Consider the following 25,608-nt stretch of genomic DNA (forward strand, 5'->3'; position numbering starts at 1 on the left):
GTTAAGTAATCCTCTGAAATACTTAGAGTCTCTATAAATTCTACTGTATCCACAAAGGATTTGGGAATTGGGCAGCAGAAGGAGAGGGGCAGAGAGCCATTGACTGAGATTCCAGGTCATTTTTTAATGATTAAAAAATAATAATAAGCCTAAGAACAATCTTCAAATTAAAAGAGAGCAGAGAAGGTGAGCTTTATTCTTCCCATCTAGATATTTGGTTAAAGTTTAGAATAAATATCTAGAATTATTTTTATTTTTTCCCTGAAACTCCTCTTTTGGAGAGATTTGGCCTGCAGTGTACGAACATGTTTTTGAGAGATGACATATTCATGCACTGATATTTATTGAGTGGAAACCCCATGCTAGGGATACAAAAATGAACAACCAGGCCCTCATGAAGATTATATACTGAAAGGATAGACAAGAAACAAATAAATATATTTCATCTGAAAAGTGCTGTGAGAAAAATGAGGGAGATCAAAGGAGTAGGAGATTACAATGGGTGTGTGTGGGGTTGTTACTTTTTATAGGGTGGACAGGAAAGGCTTCTATGAAAAGGCAATGTTTGAGCAAAGGCTTAAAAGAAATGAAGGAGTGAGCCTGGGGCTTTCAATGTGAAAGATTTTTCAGGTGAAAAGAAAACAATTACAAAGGTCTTGTGGTCAAACCCCATGCTTGAAGTACTTGAGGAAGAGCCAGAAGGCCAATATTTGAGGACAGAGTGTGAGAGGTGAGGTCAGAGAGGTGTTATTGACCCATGAGCCTTGTACACCATTGTAAGTATTTGGGTTTTTGCTAAGAACAAGGTGAGAAGTCACTAGAAGGTTCTGAATAGAGAGTGGTATGACCCGACCTCCATTTAAAAAGAAGCATTGTGACTGCTGTATTGAGAATATACTGTGAGAGGGTGGGCAAAAAGGCAGCAGCGAGACCAGTTAGGAGGCTACTGCAATAATCCAGGTCAGTGACTATGGCTTGGGCTATGGTGCTAACAGAGGAGATGGTAAGAAGCGGTGAATTCTGGAAATATTTTAAAAGGTTTTCTGATGAATTAGATATCAAGCAAGAGCAAGAAAAGAATCATCCTAGAACTTTTGGCCTCAGCTACTGGAAGTTTGGGGTCACTGTTAATAAGATAGGAATCCCGCAAGTGAAGTAGATTGGGGAAGAGAGCCTTATAGTGTATGTCCATCAAACATCCAAATGGAAATGCTGATTGGCTACAGGAACCTGGAATTTAGGAAAGGGATAGAGCCTGAAATTATAGTTTGTAATTTAGAAGCATTTGGATGGTATTTGTAGCCATGAGACTGCATCTACGGAGTGAGTGCAGGTAGAAGGGAGCTTCCAGGACTGAACCTGGGGGTCCGTTCTGAGCCCCAGGAGATGAGGAGGAACCTGCACTGGAAGGAGTGACCAAGAGTAAGCCAGGGTCTCTACTGAGTATAATCAGATTATCTGGAAACGTGGAGGTCATTCCATTGATGACCTGGAAAAGAGCAGTTTCAGAGGACTGGTGGGGACAAAAGCACGATAGGGTGGGTTCAAGAAGGAGTGGAAACAGTGAAGACAGTGTGAATAGGCAAGCCTTTTAGTTTGGCTGTAAAGGGAATATAGAAAGAGCAGTAGATGGTAAAGAATGTTAGGTCCAAGGAGGGATTTTTTTTTTTTTAAGATGGGAGAAATAACAGCCTGTTTTATACTGATCAGAATGATTCAATAGAGAAGGAAAATTAATGATGCTGAAGGAGAGGGGATAGTTTACTGGAGTGATGTTTTTGATGAAGTGAGCAGGGTGGGAGCCAGGGCACAAGTGGAGGGGTTGGCTTTAGGAGTCTACTAAGGTTGTTAGAGTAATAGCAGACAGATAGTATGTTTGGGCACAGATACAAGTGCATTGGTAAAGTGATGGTGGGAGTATGTCTTTTCTGATCGATCATTCTGTGGTGAAATACAAAAGTGATTTCATCAACTGAGAGGGAGTATTGGGGAATAGGTATTGGAGGTTTGAGAACAGAATAAGTTGTGAATTACTCATAGAGCCATCCAACAGGAGAGTAACAAGGCAAAGAATATGTGGGAGACATGCTAAGTGGCATGAAGCACTTACTTGCGATTTCTATGGTCATGAGTTTGAAAGAAATTTTCTTCAGCTACTTTTTCAGTTGCTTAGATAGAGTGGAGAGCTGGATTTAAGCAGGTTTGGGGCTTTTCCAGGTGAATCCAACAAAGACAGCAAGAGACATGGAGTTATGGGCAACTGTAAAGTGGGGATTATGATTGGCCATGGAATCTACGCTACGTGAGGAGAAAAGTGAGGATTTTTAGGAAATCGGGACTAGTGAAGCCTGGTAGGGGAAAGGGATTGAGTTGTAGGCTGGACTCACAAAATTATTGGATTGTTGTTTTGACTTTATTTTTAAGGAAGAGGAAAGAGAAGATAGTCCAAAAGTGGCAACGAGGGGCAAGGGAGGTGTCTACTCCACCTCTAGGCCCAGTGGCATGGGGAATGTGGGACAGAGATGCCTGCCACTGAGAGCATCCCCAAGGAAGGGCCAAGTTTCAGTGAGAGCAAGGAGGTCAAATGTATGGTCAGGATGGTGAACACTGGATTCACAGAAGGATTTGGGGAGTTCATAAAAGATGGGAAATGAGCACAGGTGAGAGAGGTGCCTGGACACCTGGGGATAACAGTGTAAGCGATGAGAGATATTCTGAAAGTTTTGGGCTTCTCATGGTGACAGGAGCAGGCAAGACTTGGGAACAATTGGATCAGCCCAGATGATCTCTTTGTCAGATTGAAACTGTCAGGCTGCGAGTGCTGGGGGAAGGTCTCACCAGCTGCACACAGAACTCGGTGCCTCTTCTTCAACCCTAATGTTTATTTTCTTAACTCCCACTAAAAATGCTATTGCCATCTGAGGTAGGTCGAGCATAGAGGTCAGAAAATGCGATTGTGGGTTGAGGCTGCATTTTGACTATTTGCCCTGGAAAGAACACATTTGCACAGTAAATCTTGTCCTTTCTATTTTCAAGTCTCCCAACTAAGTTAGTTTCCTTGGGGAAATCACAATTCTTTGTTCACCTTTTTCCTCGTTTATCTTTTTAAAAAATCAAAGTAAAAGGATTGGAAAGGAGCTTTGCTTCTACCCGGTTCTGCTAAATGAAACTTTTCTCTGACTGATCATTTTTATTTAGTATTTTCTTTTGGGACAGAGATGAACAGTAGGACAGTAGCATAAGGAAATGATCAAAAGTCTTCAAAGGCCCTGGGCAAGATGTTGGAAGATCATGAGAGAGTTGGGGGGTAAAAGGACTTGAGTGGGGCTGCGTGAAAAGGGACAAATGAAGACTTTTAAGAAGAGCCTGAAAAAATCAGAAATTTGGCCAAGGGACACAGGGGGGGAAATCCACTGTGTTGCATTTGGAGATTTAACAAGAACAACCTAGAGTCTGACCCCAGGAACATTCCACATACTTCTCACACAGAGGGTGTGCTGATTCTATTTTATTTATTGTGCTCTTAAAAAAACAAAACAAACAAACAAAAAAACCAAAACACGTAATTTGAAAAAAAGACCGAAGCTGTTCAACCATTTCTAGTGCGCTATTTCTCTGAGCCTCTGCAGAATCTTGAACAGGGCATGACCTTGACCACAACCTCTGCTGCTACTGGCTCAATTTCTCTGACCACGTGCCTCGTCATGCCCTGCCTGGCATTTCCCCCAAAAGATTAAGTTGTGCCCACTCTGGCTTGTCTCATGCCACGTCTTTAGTTCTTGTATTGGAAGGATATTGCAACCAATTCAAGGGGCTATACTGTGCTTCAGGCACTGGAAGCTAAAGAAGCCCATTTAAGAAGAAGGGAAGCAAGGGGAGCGGACCAGGGATGGTGTTGGCATGCCCTCTGCTTCCTCACCTCTGGGAATGCAGCCTTCCAAAGGTGAACAGAAATCAACGTGGCTTCCATTGCCTCAGCCTCAGATTTCCCCTAGTTCAGGCTGCCTCCCCCCCTAGTTCATTGGGTGCACCTGCTTGCTAAGGGAATTTACAGGAAGTGGGGGGGGGACATGTCTTCATAGGCACTTTGTTACCCACTGGCCATCCCAGCATTAATACTTCAGAGGAACCCTGATGCTGTGGAAACATTTCAGGGGGCTAGATGGCAGGTCACAGTGGAGATCAGAGAAGGGACTGGATAGGGCAATGAGCCCTTGTCCCTAAGGGCAAATCTCTTTTCTCCCAGTTGACTGGGGACAGTGCTCCAGCAGTGTCATAATTATACTTAGCCACATGACTGGTGCACAGGTATGTGCCTGTGAGTGTGTGCACGTGTGAGTGAGTGTGAGGGGGTGATGATGGAAACCACAAAATATGAATCCAGTGGGGGGTTGGGTTGCAGACTCAACCCCTCCCAAGGCAGCATGGCGTAGGGGACCCATTCAGAGCTTTCCCGGTGTGGTACTCTCCCCAGGGAAAACACAGAAGGCTCAGGCTCGCCTTGGCTCTGTGAGGCCCAGATCCCACCCCCTCCCTGGGGCCAGCTCTCCTTCCTCTTAACTCTCAGATCCCCAGCCCATCCACCTCCAAGTTCTTTTCTGTTTGTTTGTTTTGGTTTTGTTTTCTGTAAATATATATTTCTTATTTTGGACGTGCAGGGATCAATTGAGATTCTGGAGTGGGGGGAGGGGGCGGATGACTGGGTCTTTTTATTTTTTCCTTTCTCTCTTGGATTTTGGTGTTTGAACTTGAAAAAAAAATAATCACAAGTATATATATAAGCAAATGACTTACCTTAAAAAAAAGAAATAAGTTGATTTCATTCTTTTGTTTATCTTGTTTCTCATGGGGTTGGGTGGGGGTGGGGGGTCTTTTGGGTGGAGGGCTTTTTTGTGAGCTGTATAGATTTCCAGTTTGGACTTGTTCAAATGATGCAGGAACAAAAATAAAAATGAATTTAAAAAAAGACACAACATAAAAACAAGAAAAACTTTGTGATGTATAAAAGCTGTAAATAGTCAGATTCTTTCTCTTTTCTAATGGCAAATTATTTCTGTCACTTTATATTCAAAAATAAAGAAACTTACCACAAATTATCAGGGTAAAAAAAAAATCAAGAATCAGAGTTGGGTATTTTTTGAGGAGTGGTGTCTTTGTGCTTTCTTAACTGTGGCTTGGAAAACCTTGTTATAACAAGATGCTGTTTTGGAAAAACTCCATTCCCAATGGTTTCCAGTTGTCAGTGGTCATCTGGACTGACGGATCCAGTTGAGTCAGGAATCTGTTTCCACGAGCAGATGCTGTAGTCTCTTGGTAAGGGGCTGGGGGAGATTAAAAGATTATGATCTTACAGTAATGTCTTAGTTTCCATAATATTTTTCTTTCGTGCATAATAACTGTCATCTACCTTTTTTTTTCAGCATGAAAAATATTTAAACATATTCAAAAGTAGACGGTATAGTATAGTGAACCTCCGTGTGTTCATCACCCAGCATCGACAATTACCAACATATGCGAGCCTTGTTTCAGCCACACCCCTGTCCATTTCCCCTTTCTATATTATTCTGAAGCAAATCCCATACTTGTATAATTTAATCTGTAAATATTTCACTATGCATCTCCAAAAATGAAGGGCTCTGTTTTAGAGTAACTACGGTATTGTTATGACATCAAAATTTAGCAGTAATTCCTTGACAGCAAATATCTAATTTCTGCTCAAATTTCTAATTGTCTCAAATATAGTACTGTTTTACAATTGTTTTCTCATCGTAAGCCAGATAAATTGGTTGCTATTTCTTAAATTTCTTTTGAATCTGTAGGTTCACCCCTCAACTCTTTTCCCCCCCCTTGAAACGTATTTATTAAAGAAATGGAGTCTTTTATCCTGTAGATTTTGCTGGCGGCATCCCCATGCTAATAATTAACAGGTCCCTCTGTCCTCTGTATTTCTTATAAACGGGTCATTGTCTTATTCTTTAATGAATTCTCCTGTTGCTTAGAGGTTTCAGGAAAGCAAACTGGCCCTCATTTTAACCAGTGTGCAGTGCAGTTAAAAGAATTAGCCAGTCACACACACATCTTCCAGGTGGACAACAGTAATGCAGGTCTGTTAACAAGGTGACTAAGCTCCTCGCACAGCCAAGACAAGCAACGAAGCCTTGGTCTGGCTCCTCACCCTGTGTTTTGAGCCATTACATTTACCCGAATGGTGTTTTCTCTCTAGTCCCAGTCTGTCACTGACTGTATACATTAGTACTGGATGATTTCTTTTACTATATTTTGATTTCTAAATTACTCAAGTTAAATGATATTTCCGATAATAAAAAAATAACAGATATATTTAGCTTTCCAAGTGGAAATCATTAAGCACATTCCAGCACTGCTTTATTAAGAGCCAAGTGCTCCTCCTTTAATCCTCCAATAACGTCGTTTCATTTTAATGTGCATGAGGAAAAATAATTAATTCCCAGCAGGGCCGCTGTCTGTGTGGAGTTTGCAGGTTTCTCTCCATGTCTGCGTGGGTTTTCTCCCATTACTCAGGTTTTTCTCAAACATCCAAAGCTGTGTTCGTGAGGGGATTGGCAACAGGTTCGATTTAAACTGTTCTCAGCTGAGGGGCGTGCGTGTGAGCACCCTGCAGGAAGGCCACCTGCTCAGGGTGGGTTCCCACCTTGCGCCCTGAGCTGCCAGGACAAGGCTCCGGCCACCCATGACCCAGAACTGGAATAAGCAGGTTGGAAAATAATGATCTTACTTGCTTTTATTAATCTTTCTTAAATGTGTGTATAGCTCACATTTATTTCAATGTTTAATATTGGAAGTGCTTTGGGTCTTTATTTAGAAGCTTGGTGATGTTTATGTGACCAGAAGTACTGCGTGGGAGCTTGCCTCTTGTATCACTTAGCCTGTGGTAAAATCGGTTTTGTTGTGTGTCGTTTTGCTTAAAGTTGCAGTTTCTGAGAACCTATGGATGAAGTTAAGTGAGGACTTACTGTACTGGAAGGGACTTGTATAGAGAATCGTTAGTAGGGCCCAACTCACTGCTGAGGAGACTCTGGTTGCTAATGTGTGGCAGGGTCCTGATACCCGGTTCAGGGCACCTTCCAGGTGATGCAGTGGCTCTTTGGAGTAGTTCTCTCGCAGGATTCCCTGTGATGGTTCCCCTGTACTTTCCTCTGCACTGGAAACAAAAACTCTTTTTTCTCCCTGAACGTCCCTGGAAGTAGACAAACCCTGACGTAAAGCCTAAGTTCTCTTGAGTTACAGTTCATTCTCTCCACTTCTGGAGATATTTCCTTAAAGCCCAAACTGTCCTTGGGCCATACAATTGCTTTCACAGAAATCTGAAAGTTCTACAGTAGGTTAGATTTAAAATTCTGACACTTGATTAAAAAAAAAAAAAAAAAAGTTGGGGGCAATAAGAATTCCACTCGAATCTTGGCTCTGGTTTTATTTTATTTTTTTAAAAAACATGTCTTTATTGACTTCAGAGAGAGGAAAGGAGGGGGATAGAGAGAGCTAGAAACATCAATGATGAGAGAGTCATTGATCGGCTGCAGCCCGCAACCCGGGCATGTGCCCTGACCGGGAATCGAGCCCCGATCTCCTGGATCCTAGGTCAATGCTCAACCACTGAGTCACGCCCGGCCGGGCTTGGCTCTGGTTTTAAAAGGGGGAAGGAAAGTTAAGAGCAGGTATCTGATTTCTGGTGGGAAACACCAGCAAGGACTTAGTTAAAGCTTAGATCATGACCAGACAGCCTCAAAAAACAAAGACGGAAATAAGCAGGTCACCCTGTAGGAAGTCTCGAGACTGCAGCAGGTGTGAGCTCTTTATACTGCTTGCCTTGCCTACCTCCTGGGACCTCTTAAATTAATTAGCTCAGAGCACCTGTGTTCTTCACGTCCCTGTGCCCCTGAGTCCCACTGTAAGGGACTGTCAGCAAAAGCAGTCTAATGACAGTTGAGGAGACATTCAGTCCTGTCTGTTCCTGTCAGCTGACTGCCTCAGAAAGATGGGCCTCCCAGGTTGCTCCAGCACTGATATACTTTCTCAGCATCTGCCACTCAAACACCTACCCTGATCGTTTGGCTTGACTAATTACTATTTCCCCTATCCTTTTACAAACCCCAAATAATCCTTTCACAAATATAAATCGTTCTCGCCCAGCCTGGCGTGGCTCAGCGGTTGAGCGTTGACCTAGGATCCAGGCGACTGGGGTTTGATTCCTGGTCAGGGCACATGCCCAGGTTATGGGCTCGATCAATGACTCTCTCATCATTGATGTTTCTGTCTCTCTCTCTCCCTCTCCTTTCCTCTCTCAGAAATCAACAAAGATATATTTTTTTAAAAAAACAAACACAAATATAAATCATTCTCAAGAAGCAACTTCTTGTAGAAATATAGAATAACCAAGAGAAAGGGAAGATATCAGAAAGGTGGTTCTGGGAACCTGCCAAAAAAATTATGCCAAAGCTGTCATTTGTGGTGTTTAACACATCATTTAACTTCAGTTCACTACAGCTGTCTTACCTCCACGCCGAGACGTCAACCTCCTGCCCTCCTCTGACAAAGGTTACCTAGAGCCGTTCTCGATTTTGTTTGCATATTGGAGGCATCTGGGGTGCTCTTAAAATGCTGATGCCTGAGTCTCATTCTCCCAAAATTCTCATCGAGCTGTTCTAGTGTGCAGCTTGGGCATTGGGCGTTGTGAAACCTCCTCAGGTGATCTTAATACACAGAATGAGAACCACTACCACTACAAACGTCAGTGTGTGGGGGGGAAAGGAGTCTCATATTTACTTCGAATTCAACTCCGTGCTGCAGCTGTTGTCTGTTATCACTCTCAGCCTCACTGGGGACCACCACTCATTCAGGATGGTCGCCCTCTGGAATGCCTGGACCTCTTCCCTCCTCAGTTGGAGCTGCAGCATGAATTCAGGGAAGGCTCCATTCCCTGTCGCAGTCCAGTTCTTTAATTCTGTATACCACCCCAATCCGTGGTTAGGATGACACTCTGAAAAGTTGTCTATCTAAAGGAACCTCCACACATAAATTTTAAATTTGAGATGGGCATTATATGACTATTCCCATGATCATGGGTGGAAAACCAAAAAGATAAACCTATTATAAGTGGTTGTGTCTGGATATACTGGAATGCCTGTATTTACTCCACAATTTAGAAAATCTTCCATCTTCTAAGGATGTACCTCTCTTTTCAACCTTCCACAGCTTGAGTCCTGATTCTCTATCCCCTTCAGTCAGGGAAGCTTATCCTGTCTAGGAATTAGCCCCCTTCCATCTCCTGGGTGATCCTAGAGGGTAACCCCCAAGTACATGCCCCATAATCTGAACAGTTGAAGCCACTCTAACATCACAGGGTGCTTCATCAGGACAACCAAAGGTGGGCTTCAGTCCTCCACATTCAGTCTTCTTTAAGGTTCTCCTGCTAGAGTAGGGCACAGGTTTTTTCTGGTTGGCTAGTAGGCATCCCAGGTATCATCCCCAGATAATAGTCTAATCCAAAGGTCAGAGCCTGGTGCCCTGGAGGTTGGTTCTAGCAGGAAACCAGATTTTTTTTTGGACTAGCACACCTTTTTGTTTTTGTTTTTTAAATATGTCTTTATTGATTTCAGAGAGGAAGGGAGAGGGAGAGAGAGAGATAGAAACATCAATGATGAGAGAGTCATTGCTCGGCTGCAGCTCGCAACCCGGGCCTGTGCCCTGACCGGGAATCGAACCCTGATCTCCTGGACCCTAGGTCGATGCTCAACCGCTGAGCCACTCCCAGCTGGCCTAGACTAGCACACCTTTTTGAATATTGACATTTGAATCCCTCTAGATATTATCTGCTCTAGAATTTAGCACAATCCTATCATTTTTCGTTGCCTGCTTTATCTCAGGAGGTAGTTAAGTCAGCAGTACTCTCCCCTTCCCCATCACCTGTCCTCAGCACACACATGCACGCTCCATTCTGCTCACTGCTGCGGCATACTCAACAAAGTTGTGTTTCCACCGTGAAATAGCGTTTCTTGTTTAGGAGAAGCAGTGACAATATTTTCTTTTCTTCCTGCTCTCAGTCCTTGTACCAAGGTCCTGCCAATGACTAATAAAATGACCCACTACCTGACCATCCACACCATTTGGGTACACATAACCACAGACACTTTGAATGTCAAGTTTTTTCTTTCTCGCTTTTGCCATTTTCCCAGATTATATTTAATATTTGGGTAGATCCTTCCTTAATCCCAGTATACACAAGAAACCTCCCAGACATCAGAGGAGAGGGCATGTTTTCCTTAGAGTTCCATCTAAAAGAGACTGTCATTTAATGTGCACCTATTATATTCCAGGCCCATTAGCTCATGTAATCCTCCCAATAACTCCATTTCACAAATGTGATTATTGAGGTTTGGAACAATTCATCAACTTACCCAAAGCCACACAATTATTGTTAAAAATGATCGAAGACGACAATTTAGTTGATACAATCAAACTTTACTTAACATTTCAAGAAATGGATGGTCTCTATTTGGAGAACTGAACAATGGGACAGGGGCCTTTAATAGGACAAAAAAGAAAGAACACGGAAGTTAGTATAGAGCCCAGGGTCGGTGTGGCCTGCAGGGACTGGCTGACGCGCACTGCATTTCTGGCCAAGGAAAGCATCACAGGGACGTGAAAGTTACCCAAGTTTTGGCTTGCTGACATGGCACCCTGGGCAGGAGCTGTTCCATCTTGGGCCTAGAAATTTATATCAACACTGTTAAGTAAAAGACCAGAGAGTCAAAACCAGCACAGCTGGTCCCACAGTGCAGCCCACTCTCACCGTGAAGTCAAATAGCCTTATGGATGCATTGAAAAGAATAAACTATCAATGGGAAACTGTTCTGGAATAAACAGTTTATTTTATTCCAGATAAATGCGACATCCTATTATGTCTAGTAGTGGCTTGGCGTTCACTTGCCTGATTCTGATACTCAACATTAGTCACATATACTTACTTAGGCACCAGTCTTGGAAATTTTGTCCCTTTGGACCCTGTAATACTCTACCTTGTCTGAAGTGTCACATTGAGTAGCCATTCTGAGAAATTCATGCAGAAATGGTCTTTGTCCGTGAAAACAGCCACCACCTCTGTCACTGTAAACATCATCTATTGAATACTTAATTGCCAGCACTGTGCTAGGTAGTTCACATATATTATCTCATTTGTTGTTCATAATAATGCTGGGACAAACCCTATTTCCCTCCCCATGTCTCATTCTACAGAAAAGGAAATCGAGGGTTAGTGAGATTTCTTAGCTTGCCTGGAGTTGCTCAGGTGGGACAAACCTGCCTCACCCCAGAGCCTTCCCCCACAGAGCCTTGGGAGGCTGACAGTACCCCACAACCCATTCTTTTTGTGGCAACCTTCTTGCCACTGACGAGTCCCAAGATTTTCAACTCTGGCTGCATATTACAGTTACCTGAGGAGATTTTCAAAATACAGATACTAAATATTCAGTGTTTTGTAAAAGCCCATTGGGTGATGCTAAAACAGAGCCAGAGTTGGGAACAATGGTTTTGGTTAATGCCAGAGAATAAAATCATGGCCATGAGATGGGAGAGAGGATGGAATAGATTTCTACAGCCCAGTGAATACAGAGGATTCATGGCTAGAATCCATAAAACCCAGAAGTATTTTTTAACTCCATATCCCCTTTGGGGATGTGTCAGTAAGTTTGGCATCCAAATTCCACACGCACCCTTCTTTGCCCTGCTGTGGATACTAGAGCTGGTCTCTGCGAGCTTAATTTCTCCTTTGCCAGCCTCTGCCAGTAGAGGGCACTGGAGGGACGCTGGGAGGCAGGTGGAGGAAGGGTTTTTTCAGTCAGCAAGCAGGCTTCTTCTTATGCAGCTGGCCCCTTACGTCTACACCACAGCAGCGGGCTCTTAACATGGTTCCAGAACAGCCTCCAGCCAGCGCCTCCATGTGCAGCCGGGCGTGCTCCTGCAGCAGCCATGCTCTCACCTCAGTGCCTGAGTCCCGGCCATGCAGCTTTCCCCTCTAACTGTGAAGTCCCTTCCCTGTCACCTCCCTCAGTCCCGTGGGTGGAAGCCCTTCTCTGCAGAGCTGCACCTTCCCAGTAAACAATCACTCAGTAGGCAATTCTTTAAGTTAACAATGGACTCTTGCTTTGCTTCCATTGCTAAGTCACCATGGTAAGAGAATTCAAGTCAATTAATTTGCAGGCTGCATATAATTAGGAGACATTATTTCCTGACAACTTTATAGGGACAATTATATTTACATAAGCTTAGTTACATAATATATAACTTATAATCAATTTTCTGTGTAGCTTGTTTAATAATATAATTTATATAAGGAGATGTTTATTGGTTTTCTTATTCTATAGTTATTCTGGTGGCAGTGGGGGAGAGATAAGGAAGCCTTAATTATTTTGTCTGTCTTTTTTAATTAGGGTAAACTTATTGGGAAATATTGATAAAGTGGGTCCACTCCAAGTTAACAATGATCGCAAACAGTGGGAGGGGGCCATGGAGGTGATTCCCAGGCAAGGCCTATGTGAAGATTCTCCGGGTAGAGCGGGGCTCCCACTGCTTCTGATTATTTTTCATTCATTCACTCAAATATTTATTGTCTATCATATGCCAGATATTGTTCTAGGTGTCAAAGATACAGCAGTTTGCAAAACAGAAAAATGGTCCTGCCCTCAACGAACTCTCATGCTTGTACTTAGTTTGGCAGTGTCTTGAAAAGTCATACATGGCCCCAGCAAACCCAGGGTTGTTTTCTAGGGCACAGACATACTTAAGGATATAGAGTCAGTCACTTATCCCAGAAAGTGCTGCCTGTGTGTGGGGTGCCAGCTCCAAAGGAAGGGCCTGTGAGTCTGAAATGGATGCATGAAAACCTCTTCAGAGAAGGGGTTCCCTTTCAGACAGACTCATTTTGAGGAATGCCTCCACCACATATTAGGGAAAACATGCCTGAATGGAAGTAAGAAACAGACACGCTCATATGTAAGAGTATAAAAACTCTGGACTTGGGGTGGTAGGTGAGAGGAGAGAGAGAGAAAGAAGTAAGTGACTTAGGAAGAGAAATTCCATTCCAGCCTTGTAACATCCCTGACAGGAAGGAAGGCAGAGTCTCATCATCATGTTTCAGATGAGAAAACAGGGGAAGTGACTTTTCCAAGTTCATGCAGTGAGTAGAAGGTGGATACCAGGTGTTCTAAGCCCGGTGTCCTCTCCCCTGTGCCATGCTACTTTCATGATGATTGACATGGGGAATTGCAGGAATTTATGAAAACGTGGAACATAAGGTAATGAGGATGATGTGGCAGAAGTGAAGGTAAAATGGGACCAAATAGAGACAGATGCACACCCCGCCTCATGTCTCTGATTTAGTCACTATTACAAAACCTTCACATGAAGCAAACAACTCGGCAGATCCTTTCTAAACACCCACCAGCAACAACTGAACAGCGCGAATCCGTAGACCATGCTCCGGCTCTCCTTCTTACCATGGCAGCGTCATGGTGCTGATACTTAATTGCACAAAGGAGCCTGAGAAAATACCAAAGGGAGGGCTGCCCTTTTGCCACATTTCTGCTGGTCTACGGTGTAGTTTCCCACAGAGCTGAGCCTGAACTGGAGCCCCTGATTGCACGGTGTCGCTCCCCCGCCATCCTGCTAAGTCAACAAGTACAGATGTTTTCTGAGGGGCAAGAAATGGACCAGATTCTCACTGAGGCACTGCCTTGCCATAACCTCCTGGTGCTCCAGGCTCTAAACTCTCTGCCCCACCCTGTAGAGTCTGTAGGTGGCAGCCCCCTCTCTCCCACCCGGTTCCACAGCTCATGGCCATTCTTATCTAAATGGGAAAGAAAAGTGAATGAGGAAGCATCTGGGATGCCACACAGCCACAGCAGGAACTCACATTACCTTCCCCGAACCCAGCCTTGGCCACTGAGATGCTCCCACACCACACTGACCAAGGTGACAAGCACTCCGGTCCTAATTATAAGAAGGTGAAGCTCCCTATTTCTCCCAGTGTCATAGCTCTTGCATCATGCTGTCCCTTCTGAGGGCCCTGAGCCATGGTGGTCTCTGCCTTCCAGGGTGAAGAGCAGAGAAGCGGGATTAAAGGAAGGATTGCAAGAACGAGTAAGGGAAGGGAAAGGCAGAGGCAACGGCTCCCTTAGGGAGAGGGAACTTCCCAAGAGAGTCTGGGGAAGGCTTAATGCCTCGCTACACAATTCTGTGAGGGCTGGCAGAAGGGAGGGTAGAATGACACCACATACAGACCCAGACACACACCCTCCCCTATGATTAAGTCGCCCTTCCCAGTAGCAAAATGAAACAAAACAAAAACTTAGAAAGCCAAGCCTTCCTCTCCTGTTCAACATGAAGGTGAATGTCAGACGTGGATCAGGTTTCTATTTTAACTTGAACCTTCTCTTCCGTCTCAGTTTTCGTCTTTAACATGCTTCAGGCTTAAGTTCATCGCCGTGGCATGAGAAGGCCTGGGAAGGAAGATGACAGGAGTTCCCCAAAGTGGCAGAATCAGACAGGCCTGTGACCTCAAGGACATGTTTTCCGTGTGAGCGCAGGCCCACGCAGCTTGCCCCTCCAACTGCTTGCCCTTGGAGTGCTGGCTCATAAAAACAGAGCCTGGAGGCATGTCAACCGGTCAGTGCTTCGGGGAAGACCACAGGCGCCTCTCACACTAGCCTCTCCCTGTGCAGCCTGGACCCACGCCCCCTCCAATCTGTATGACGTTCCCAGCCACTCTGCCAGTCAGACTAGAGCCCTGGTTTTCAGATTACAGTTCACAAAATATTCACAGTCTCTTGCCATCTCCACAGCAGAGGGCTCAGAGCTTTACACCCTTGCATCCTGTGGGAAAGTGACAGCCACTGCACTGTGAGCCCCCGCCTCACAGCAGCCGCTGCATTCACATGGGGCTGGGCCGGCCTGACTCCCCCTTCTTTTCCCAATCACTCAAAGCCAATAGGTCCAACACAGGCTCCACTCTTAGCCTTTGCGATCAGGTGCCACAGGCAGCTTCGTGTTTGGATGGTTAAGAAAGGTAAAATAATAACCCTGCCTTGCTCAGGCCCCTGCAACATCCCAGTATCCTTGAGCTTCGCAGCCTATGTCTCTTAGACCCACTTAGTGCCCTTTCTGTCCTCTTACAAATGCAATGCCTTCCCTGATGGAGCCTGGCAGGGGTGAACCACAGGCACAGGAACAGAGCCGAGCCGTGAGGCCCGGCAGCAAGATGAGAGCTGGTCACAAAGGAAACTGAAGGGCAGCCGAGGCAGCGTCCACAGGGAGAGTAATTCCGTTAGCTGGAATCTGGCCTGCTCCTGAGCTACCCCACCCACCCCTGCTCCCTCATCTATGAAAAGCACAGCGGGGTCTTTAATAACACTTCTTACATAATGGGCCCTCTGTGTGGACAGACCAACCGTGATTCCAACAGTCCCTTTAGGCTAGGAATCCAGTGCATAACAGTCATTGTCTTGAGACATGAAGGCTGCAGTGGGCGCTGGTGAAAATCAGTATTACCCGCTTCCAGCAAAAAGGAGAAACTGAGGCACTCATTGGTCCAGGGACTTGCCAGGAGCTCAGGAGTGGTGATAAGTCCTTTGACTTTGATGTGGATGTTCTGTTCAGCACGTGGCTGAGCAGCCAATTGGGCAGCTCTGCATCTCAGGTGTTCTGCAGGATCACGAAGGGGAGGAGCAGAGTGGAAACAGGTGCTTGCTTTAATATCCTAGTCCCGAGGCTTTCCTAACTCAGGAGATGAGCTGACTGGAGCTTTGCACACAGGTTCTCTACAACGCCCCCCACATTCTCCCCCTCCCTTTACCTGCATGAGTTCTATCTCCCTATATCCCATTTTCACTGTCCTGTGTGTTCAGGCTCAAAGCCCGGGTCATTTTCTATTCTTCCTGTGTCCCCACCCCCAGCGTGAATCAGTTAACAAGTCCTGTAAAATCTGCTTCTGAAATGTCTGAATGCCTCCCCTGCTCTCCCTCAGTCCAGGTCAGGCCCTCCAGGTCTCTCCGGGACAATGGCAGTGGTGTCCTGAAGGATCCTCTTCCCTCACAGCTTCTCATGCCAATTCTTTCTTCAAACCTGCAAGCCTGACCTGACAACACAGCACAACCCTGGCCATTTCCCATCCCAAGCCACCCATGGCTCCCTACTGCCTATGGATGACGTGTGAACACTGCCCCTGACGTGCTGGTCTGGCCTCATTCTCTACCCTCCTTACCCAGTGCTCCCTTACACAATCTGAGCTGAAGACCTGCACTCAGTTTATTTACTGTTCTTTAGGCGCACCCCATACTGCTCAGCTTTTATTCCGATATTCCCATTTGCACTCCGTTTAGGAAGAAACACCCCTGTGTCCCTCCTCTAATACAACACTGAACATTCTGTGACCAGACGTGTGGGTTCTGCACTCAGCAAGCAGTTCCCCACCAGCTGCACGTTCGACAGTTCATTCAGTTCTGACACCATCTACCTGGAGATAGCGTTCAGTGTCACAGGGTAAGGGCCCAGTCCCACAAGGCTACCCTCTCCCCAACTTCAGATGCCAATCACATGTTCAGATGGTCACCTGTGCTGCTGGCTATTAATCAAAGGTTCCCAGGACCCCGCCTCCTTGGGTTCAATTAATTTGCTAGAGTGGATCCCAGAACTCGGGCAAACAGTTTACTTACTATATTACCAGTTTATCCAAAAGGATACAGCTCAGAAATAGCCAGGTGGAAGAGATCACAGGGCAAGGTATGGGAAAGGGTTGTGGAGCCTCCATGCCCCCTCTGAGCTCCCTGCCTCCCAGCACCTCCACAGGTTCACCAACCCAGAAGCTCTCCAAACACCATTGTTTAGGGTTTTATGGAGGCTTCATTATGTAGGCAAGACTGACTCAATCATTGGCCATTGCCGATTAAGCCTTCAGCTCCTCGCCTCAGAGATGGAGGTGGGGGTGGGGTAGGTCTGAAAGTTCCAACCCTCTAGCCACCTGGTTGGTTGCCCTGGAACGAGCCCTCCTCCTGTGGTTATCTAGGGGCTTTGCCAAACTCAGGAGTTAACATAAACACAGGTGTGGTTGAAAGGGGCTTTAGTGAACAGCAAAAGACACCTTATCTCTTACCACTTAGGAAATTGCAAGGGTTTTAGAAACTGTACCAGAGAGAGAGATGAAGACTCCATATAAATTACAGTATCTCACTTCCTGCAACCCACAAAGCACCACCTCAAATGTCACCTCTTCCCTGAAGCATTTTCCAGTCACCCCAATGAGTGGCCCTTCCTTGCTGAGATGCCCACATGTCTCTCAGGTCACTTGTTTCCTACAGGCAGGTCCTGAGTGAGAGAGGCCACCACCAATGTGGCTCTGTCCTCAAGGCTGTGAGCAGGGTCTCAGCATGGAGCTCAAGATGAAACAATACTTGTTAAAGTAAATGGAAAGTTTGGGGCAAAACAATGCAACTTTGGCTTTCTTTGTATTTTTATTTTCCCTTTTTAGCTCTTCTTTTCCTTCTTTCTCACAAATGTTTAAGCATCTACTATGTGCCAGGTCAAGCTTTTACTGCAGCTATAGCACCAGGCAGACCTGACACAGAGCCCTTCCCCTTAAGATACACTCAGCGGAGACAAATGGTAAACAAACAGGGAAGAGATTTAGTGTGTCCAGTGGTAATTAGTGCTGTGAAGAGAAGTAAGAGAGGGTAGGAGGGAGAGAGTCCAGGGGGAGTGGCCAGGAAGGTGTCCCTGAGAAGGTTCCACATGGGCAGAGAGGGAGTGAGCCATGATGCCTCTTGGGGAGAGCATCTATGCAGAAGGAATGGCCATGCAAGGCTCAGGGGGCGGGACCTGTGCAGTGCACTGGGGAAACAGCTGGGAGAGAACGATGGAAGGAGGAATGGTATATGTCACAGTCTCCCTTTTCCCTTCTATCCTCACTGTCTTCTAAGAGATGCTCCCCATCGTGGCAGATAATCAATATTATCAGTGCCAACAGCTTGGAGTTATCAAACCCTGGGTCCCTTTCTCTGCGTGCTGGTTATTGGATGGCATCCTAGGACATAAAAAAGGGCCTAGTTTCTTTGAAAAGTCCTCATTTACCAGTTAATTGTATTGCTAACAGCATTTGGAGGGCTGCTTAGCTTCGCTAGCTAAGGCCTTTCCACATCTGGTCCCTGTGATGGATTCCCAGGTACAGAGTATCTGGATGCAGACAGAAATCAGAGAGGAATGGAGAAACCACAGGGAGGGGCAGAAATCCCTGCAGCCCAGTGATGGGCAGGTGTGGCTGTGACAGGAGGGATGACCACGCAGCAGTACCAGGCTTCTTGGACACACACTGCTGCTGGGTTCTTGCATTGACCTCCACAGGGGTCTATGTCCTGGGTTCCTTCTTTACATCAAGCGAGCAGATCTCACTTGTGGCCTGCTGTGCCCATGTCTCTCCTGACCTTTGACTTGTCTGGATGTACTTTTATTCCCGGCCTCGTTCACACTGATGGTTTTGGGGCAAAACCGACCTCACTGTCTAGGAAGGTCCATTGCACAAGCTGATGATTGTGTCCAGAGCGCTGCGTTACTGCATCCGCCTGTGTAGGCCTCTACGTCAGCACTCACGGAAATGTCTGGACTGCAAACAGCCCTGCTTGAAGTTGGAGGTGAACATTGTCCCTTAGTTTTAAGGGTTCCTATCTGGCCTTTGACCAAGAACCACACCTCAGTTTTCACCCCATTGCATTTAGTACCAAGATCTCTCACCTGATAGGAAGTAGCCTTGGGCATTTTTACGTTTGCCTTAGCAAAGATGTGAAACCACATACCTCTGTCAGACGGTCCTCACCATGCTTGGAGGCAGAGGGTAGCTATTGTTATCTCCATTTAGTAGATGAGACACTATTAAGTAAATGGCTGTATAATATTCTTTGTGTTTGGCATTTCTACTGCTTGTATACTTCAGGGACAACTGAGATGAGAAAACCAAGTATCGATCAGCACTAAATGAGTGCCAGACAGTGGGTTAGGTACCTTCCGTTTTCAGGTTTAATCACCTGGCAGCACTTTGAGGTCGGTATTATTATTTTCATGTTCACGGAGAAAACAAGGCTCTGAGAGGTTAAGGAACCTTCCCACAGCTACACAGCTAGTTGGCGAAAGAACCGGGATTCAGGCCTGTCGGACTCCACAGCTCACGTGCTCCTACAACACCCCCTGCTCCCGAATTCCAAGAAGAGGCCACACAATGGAAGAAGAACTGAGATTCCGAGTTGGCATGAAAATGGCATGTTGGAACCTTGGGGTGAATGGTCACCCTAGGAATGGGCTGCTTCCTTTGGAGTGTGCCAACTGCACTGGAGGGTCTTATTCCCGAGGTGAGCAAGGCAGCTCTGATCCAGGAATAGGTGATAAGAAGATAAAGAGAAATAGCCCTGGCCAGTGTGGAGTGACATTGGGTGGAGTGAGGTCCCGAACACCAAAAGGTCATGGGCTCGATTCTAAGTCAGGGCACATACCTGGACTGTGGCTTTGTTCCCCGGCTGGGGAGCATATGGGAGGCAACCAATAGATGTTTTTCTCACATTAATCTCCCTCTCTGCCTCTCTCCCTCTCTCCCCTTCCCCCTCTCTCCTCCTCCCCCTCTCCCCTTCCCTTCCCCTTTCCCCCTCCCTTTCTCCCTTCCCCTCTCTCTAAATTCAATAAGCATGCCCTCTAGTGAAGATTTTTAAAAAGAAGATAGTGAAAAATAAAGCAACATGGGGATTCATGAGCAAGGTCATTCACTAAAAAATTGGGGTCATTTTGTGTCACTTGATTGAGCCTCCAGGTAGTGCAATAGATCTGTGCGTAGCTGCTCACCCCATGGCAGCCCACGGTCCCTCCACTCTCCTCCCTGTGCTCATGCTACAAATTATGTTCCTCCCTAACTTGGCTCATTCTTCTCCCATGTACATAAACAAGCCAGGCCTCTCCTGTGCTGAGCAATGCCCTCCCCCAGTCCTGGGTCCACTTTTAGCTGTAATCAGATCTCTCTTAATTCCCACCACAAACAGGTCTCTGGAAAAGGTGGCCAATACTAACATTTATTCAGAGATAATTAGGTGCCATACACTGGCCAAGTGGCTTACATTATTTTTCTTAGTTTCTCACAAGTACTCAATGAGATAGATAATATTATCATACCCACTTTATGGATTAGTAAACTAAGACTAACTCAGGTTCAGTAACTTATCATGGCCACACAAGTAAGAAGGGTCAGAGTCAGCACTCAAACTCAGGTCCTCTGAGAAGGTAAGTTTTGTAAAAGAAGGATTTTCCTCTTTTGTTGTTGCTGCTATTCATTATATAGCCCTAGGGCTTAGATAAATGCCCCTAATAGAGTGCATGTTCAATCAGTATTAGTTGAATGAATGAATCTGCCTCCAGTCTCCTCCTCAATCACAAAGCTGTGTGTTTCCCAGGTGCTGCAATGCTAGGCTGCCCATTCTTGCAGCCTGACTTCCTCCCACCTCCCTACCCTTGGTCTCACCCCTGAACCTACATGCTCTGCTCAAGCCAGTGAGCCCTTTCTGGGCTTCCTCTCTGTTACCTGACTGTTAAAAATCCCTCGCTGACAGTCTCCCTTCCTACCTCTCTGGCTGATAGTTCAGGAACTTTGTAGAAAATATATTTATTCTCTCAGTCCACCTCTTAAATATTGGGAGGCTCTGCCTTAAGCTCTCGTACTTTTACTGCGCACACACACACACACACACACACACACACACACTCATTCACACCTAATGCTTCCACTGCCAACTGAAACTTATAATTTCCAAATCTGTACCTGTAAGCAGACCTATGTCTGAGCTCCAGAATAATTCTGCCTGCCTGCCAACAACGTGCCACACCTGGAGACCTCTTGGTGGCTTCAAATGCAGCCTCTTTAAAATAGAACTTATTAGTTTGTCCCCTTACCTGCCCCTCTCCCACAGCCCCTATCTTGGCCAATGGCACTACCATCTGCTGGGCCCCCCACAGCAGAATCCGGTGCCATTGTCCACACTGAATAGTCCTCCCTCCTGTCCACTCTGCTGGCTAACTGGCTCTCAAACACACCCCTCATCTTCTCCCCTCTCCCAGTGTTGCTCACCTGCTTCCCTACCACCCCCACGGCCTATCACCACTCTTTCTGAAACACTCCACTGTGCATTCAGCCACCGAGCATTCTTTAACAGACCCCTGTCACCTACAGAATGAAGTCCCAACTCCTTGTATCGAACAAATCCATCATGAAGCCTCTGTCCCTTTCCCTGCCTTGTGTCCCATCAGTCTCCCCAAAGCACCATCCACTCCACTATAGTTCATTTTATTGAACGGCCCATGATCTTCCCTTCACAAGTAGATTCTTCTAATTAGAACCTTCTCCCCTTTCTTCCCACCCCACCTCCCTCTTCTCCAGCTCCTCTCTCCAGATAAAATCCTTTCCATCAGCAAGACTCCTCAGTCCCAACATCATTCCTTCTGCGAGGTCTCCCTGTGCCCTTTCACTTCAGGGACAATGGTGGCCACCTCCCTTTGTCCTTCTGAAGTAGCTGGCACATTTTTCTTTTGGGCACTATGACTAAAGACAGGGACCAGACACCTTTGTAGGCCCCAAGCCCATCGTAAAAACTAAGCACAGTGCCTAGCTTCCACTTTTTTTGAATAAATGAGTCAGTAAGTTAGTAATTAAGCAAAGGAATGAATGAGAAAAACTGAATTCAAGGTTCTGCTTACTGAAAGTTGTTCAGTCACTGTGATATAAGTGAGAAAAGATCCTTGGGTAGGAGAGCAGTTTGGCTCAGAGACAGTTGACTTCCCTCAACTTAATTATATTTCTTTTTCAATTAGAATTGTCTTAACTAACCCTCCAGCTGTTCCGTGGCTGGGTTACTTGTAACTCAGAAGGGAATATGCCATTTAACTTATGCTCAGCATGTGTAATTAACAGCAGCCTCTGTGCATGTTATTTCCCCTGTATACACGTTAGGGATCTTCTTTGTTAAAGAAATGAAACACCGGCCAGTGGCTTGGGAGCACTGGGGAAGGACTGAGTCATTCACCGATTCCAGCCAAGGGAGACAGTAAACCATATTGGTTAGAGCAGAGGTTTTAGCCTGTGAGTCTCAACCCATTAGTAAGTTACGAAAGCAATTTAGAGAGGTCTGTCTAGCATTTATTTCTTTCCTTTTTTTTCTTAAGAGAGAGGGAGAGAGAGAGAGACAGTAACAGGGATTTGTTGTTCTACTTATTTATGCATTCATTGGTTGATTCTTGTATGTGTCCTGACTGGGGGTTGAACCCATAACCTTGGTTCTCTAACCAACTGAGCTACCCAGCCAGGACCTATCTAGCATTTCTAATGAAATAAAATAGAATAAAATCAAACAGGAGATGCCAAAGAACATCACACATAGCAAAGGTAAGTATTAGTTTTTGAAACTCTCAGGGGTGTGTATGTGTGTGTGTGTGTGTGTGTGTGTGTGTGTGTGTGTGTATGTGTGCGTGTGTGTATTTCTCACACGTCATGCTGTGATATTTCTTACTATGGGTCACTGTCCAAAAGTTAGAAAACACTGGTCAAGAGCATGAACTTTATTGAATTTTATTGATAATTAACTCTGCTGAGAACTCTCTGGGTGACCTTGGACAATTGTTTAACCTCTCTAAATCTTGCTTTTTTCTTCTATAAAATGATAATAATAACAACACTTTTTAGCATTATTATGAGGAGTAAATGTGTTAAAGTATGTAAACAAAGTACTTGGAATAGTGCTTGTCATAGAGTAAGAATGATATGGGTTTTAATATTATTATTATCTATAAAGAAGTAATAGACTGGACTTGAACTATTAACCTTATAAAGAAGAAAGCATAGATTTGTATGAATGCTGGTTCATAGCTATATATGAGTACAAATCTACTGTGATAAATATGAAATGATCCTAATATGTTGAGTCATTAGTTCAATTGAACATATATATATATGGAGCATCTACCTATTCCTGTACTCCAGAGATTAGATTCTAGGTTTGTACTGGTCCTCTTGGCAGGAAGTCTCTAAGCCAAGCCTGGACCATAATACCAAGTTGTGTAGTTATGGTCCTTGCCCTGAGCTCTTAAGACCTAGTGGAGTAGCTAAGACACAAGAACATAAATACTGTATTAATGGTATAAGTAGTGCCATGAGAGATAAAAGAAAATAACTTGTGGCTAAAGACATCAGGATATGGAAAGATGGGATAAAAATGGATGTGCCAGTTGAGAAAGGACTTGGATGAGTACAGTTTAAATGAGAAAAAACATACAAAAGAATATCCCAGACCAGGAGAGATGGGAGATGCAATGCTAATATAAAGAGCAGCATGAAGTAACTATCAGGACAGTAAGAGGTAAGAATAGAAAGAGAGAGAACTGGGTTTGTTGCCTTTCACTTTGTCGTCACTGATAATCCCTCTTCTCCAGAACACCAGTGTCCAACATCCGAGCACCTTGTATCATTCTTCCAGCTCAACTTCTCTCCCACTGCCACTTAGCAAAGCTTTGACCTGGAGTGGCTTCCCATCCACAGAACCTGCCACTTCTCCCACTCCCTGTTACTCCCTTGTCTTCTCCATCCCACCTGTGCCTGAGCGTCATCCTCATACTCATTCCTTCACAAACACCACTAATGCCTTTGCCCTCTTCTCTCTCTAGAAAACTTGCCAGGCAAAGCCTGAGCCTGGTTAAACCCAATTTTTTTTTTAAAGAATATGTTTTTATTGATTTTAGAGAGAAGAGAAGAGAAAGGGAGAGAGAGAAATATTGATGAGAGAGAACCATCTATTGGTTGCCTCCTGCACTCCCACTACTGGGGATTGAGCCCGCAACTTGGGCATCGAACCAGCAACCTCTTGGTGCTGGCTCAACCAACTGAGCCACACTGGCCAGGACTAAACCAAATTGTTTGCTTACTCTGTGCCTGTTCCCCAGCTGGTGAACTCTGAAAAAAAAAAAAAGACATATTGTGTTGTTTCACCTTAAATTCATGAGCACAAATTTCAGATGACATTCAACATTGATGATCAGCAATCTTACCACTACCATGGTATCTCTACTCTTGCAATCCCCAAAATTGCTATTTCACACTTTGTCCATAGAGTCAGTCCAAACAGTTGTTCTGTCACTTACTAGGTGTGTGAATTTAATCTCAATGTGCCTCAGTTTCCTCATCTCTAAAATGGAGTGAATAATGGAATCGCCACATAGGAATGTTATGAGTATTAAATGGGTTAGTAGATGAAAAGCATTTGTAGATTGTCTGGCACATAGTAAGCTCAATGGAAATATGTGCTATGCTTAGTGTTTCTTTCTCTCCTTAAAGACCCTCAGCCCTTTTCTCTTTCACTATTCACTCTTCATAATGACCTGGCTTCATACTTTATTTGGACATAAAAGCAATCGGACAGCAACTCTATCTCCCTTCCAGCAATTTAGCATCCTTTCAGTATCAGTACCTGTGCCCTTCTCCCTCTCTCCTTGCTTTCACCCAGAGCCAGCCTTTCCCTTGTGGTATAGAACCATGGGCTCTCACCTTCAAGGAGTTCAGGCCTGCAACTCGTTGCCCTCTCTTCTGCACTAATTACTCTTTCACTGAGTCGTTCTGTTCAGTATACAAGCATGCTCTAGCACCACTTAACTTTGAAATAAAGCAAATCTTCCTTTTGAACTCCACGGCCTCATCAATGACGTTCTCATTTCTTTCCCCAACATTATAGTAAAACTTTTTGAAAGAGTTTCCTGAGGTCACTTTCTCCATTTCCTGCCCTCATGTTCTTTCTTCAACCCTCCTCTGTTGGGTTTCTAATCCCACTACTCCGTTGAGACTATTTTTGACTAAGTCGCCAGTGTCTCCCATGTTGCCTGTTTCCATATTACTTCTTAGCGTTCCACAGTTTCTCACTTTCTCTGTTTGAAAACACCTTCTTTTCTCAGCTTCCATGATACCTACTCTCCTGGTATTTCCTCCTCCTTCACAGACAACTATGTCAACTCTTTCTCCTGTGCTCAATTCAAAATTCTGACATGCCAAATAGCTTGGTCCCATGCCCCATCTCTGTTTTATCTACAGAGTCTTCCTAGGAGACTTCCTAGGGGACCCAGACTCATGGCATCGCCTACATTGCATATCGATTTTATCCTAAACTTTATTGCTGCCTGTAACTTTTTCCAGACCTCAATGCCTATATCAAGAATACTTGCTGTTCTCTGCCTGGAGTGCTTTTTCAGCAATTATCACAGGGCCAGCTCCTTCTTGCCCTTCAGATCTCAGCTTAACTGCCACATTCTCAGTGAGGCCATCGATGACCAACATCTAAAGTAGGCATTTGTCACCCTATCATTCCAGTTTATTTTAATCCTCTGCATGACACTTAACTCTAATGTATTTACTTTTAATGTCTATCCTCCCTCCCCACTAACCTCTTCTGTCTATTCACTGCTCACTCGACCACCAATGCCCCCAACTAGCACATTCTAGGGATTAAGTCAATTTCTTGCTGC

This window comes from Miniopterus natalensis, chromosome 2 (genome assembly GCF_054644295.1).
Source record: "Miniopterus natalensis isolate mMinNat1 chromosome 2, mMinNat1.hap1, whole genome shotgun sequence".
NCBI lineage: Eukaryota > Metazoa > Chordata > Mammalia > Chiroptera > Miniopteridae > Miniopterus > Miniopterus natalensis.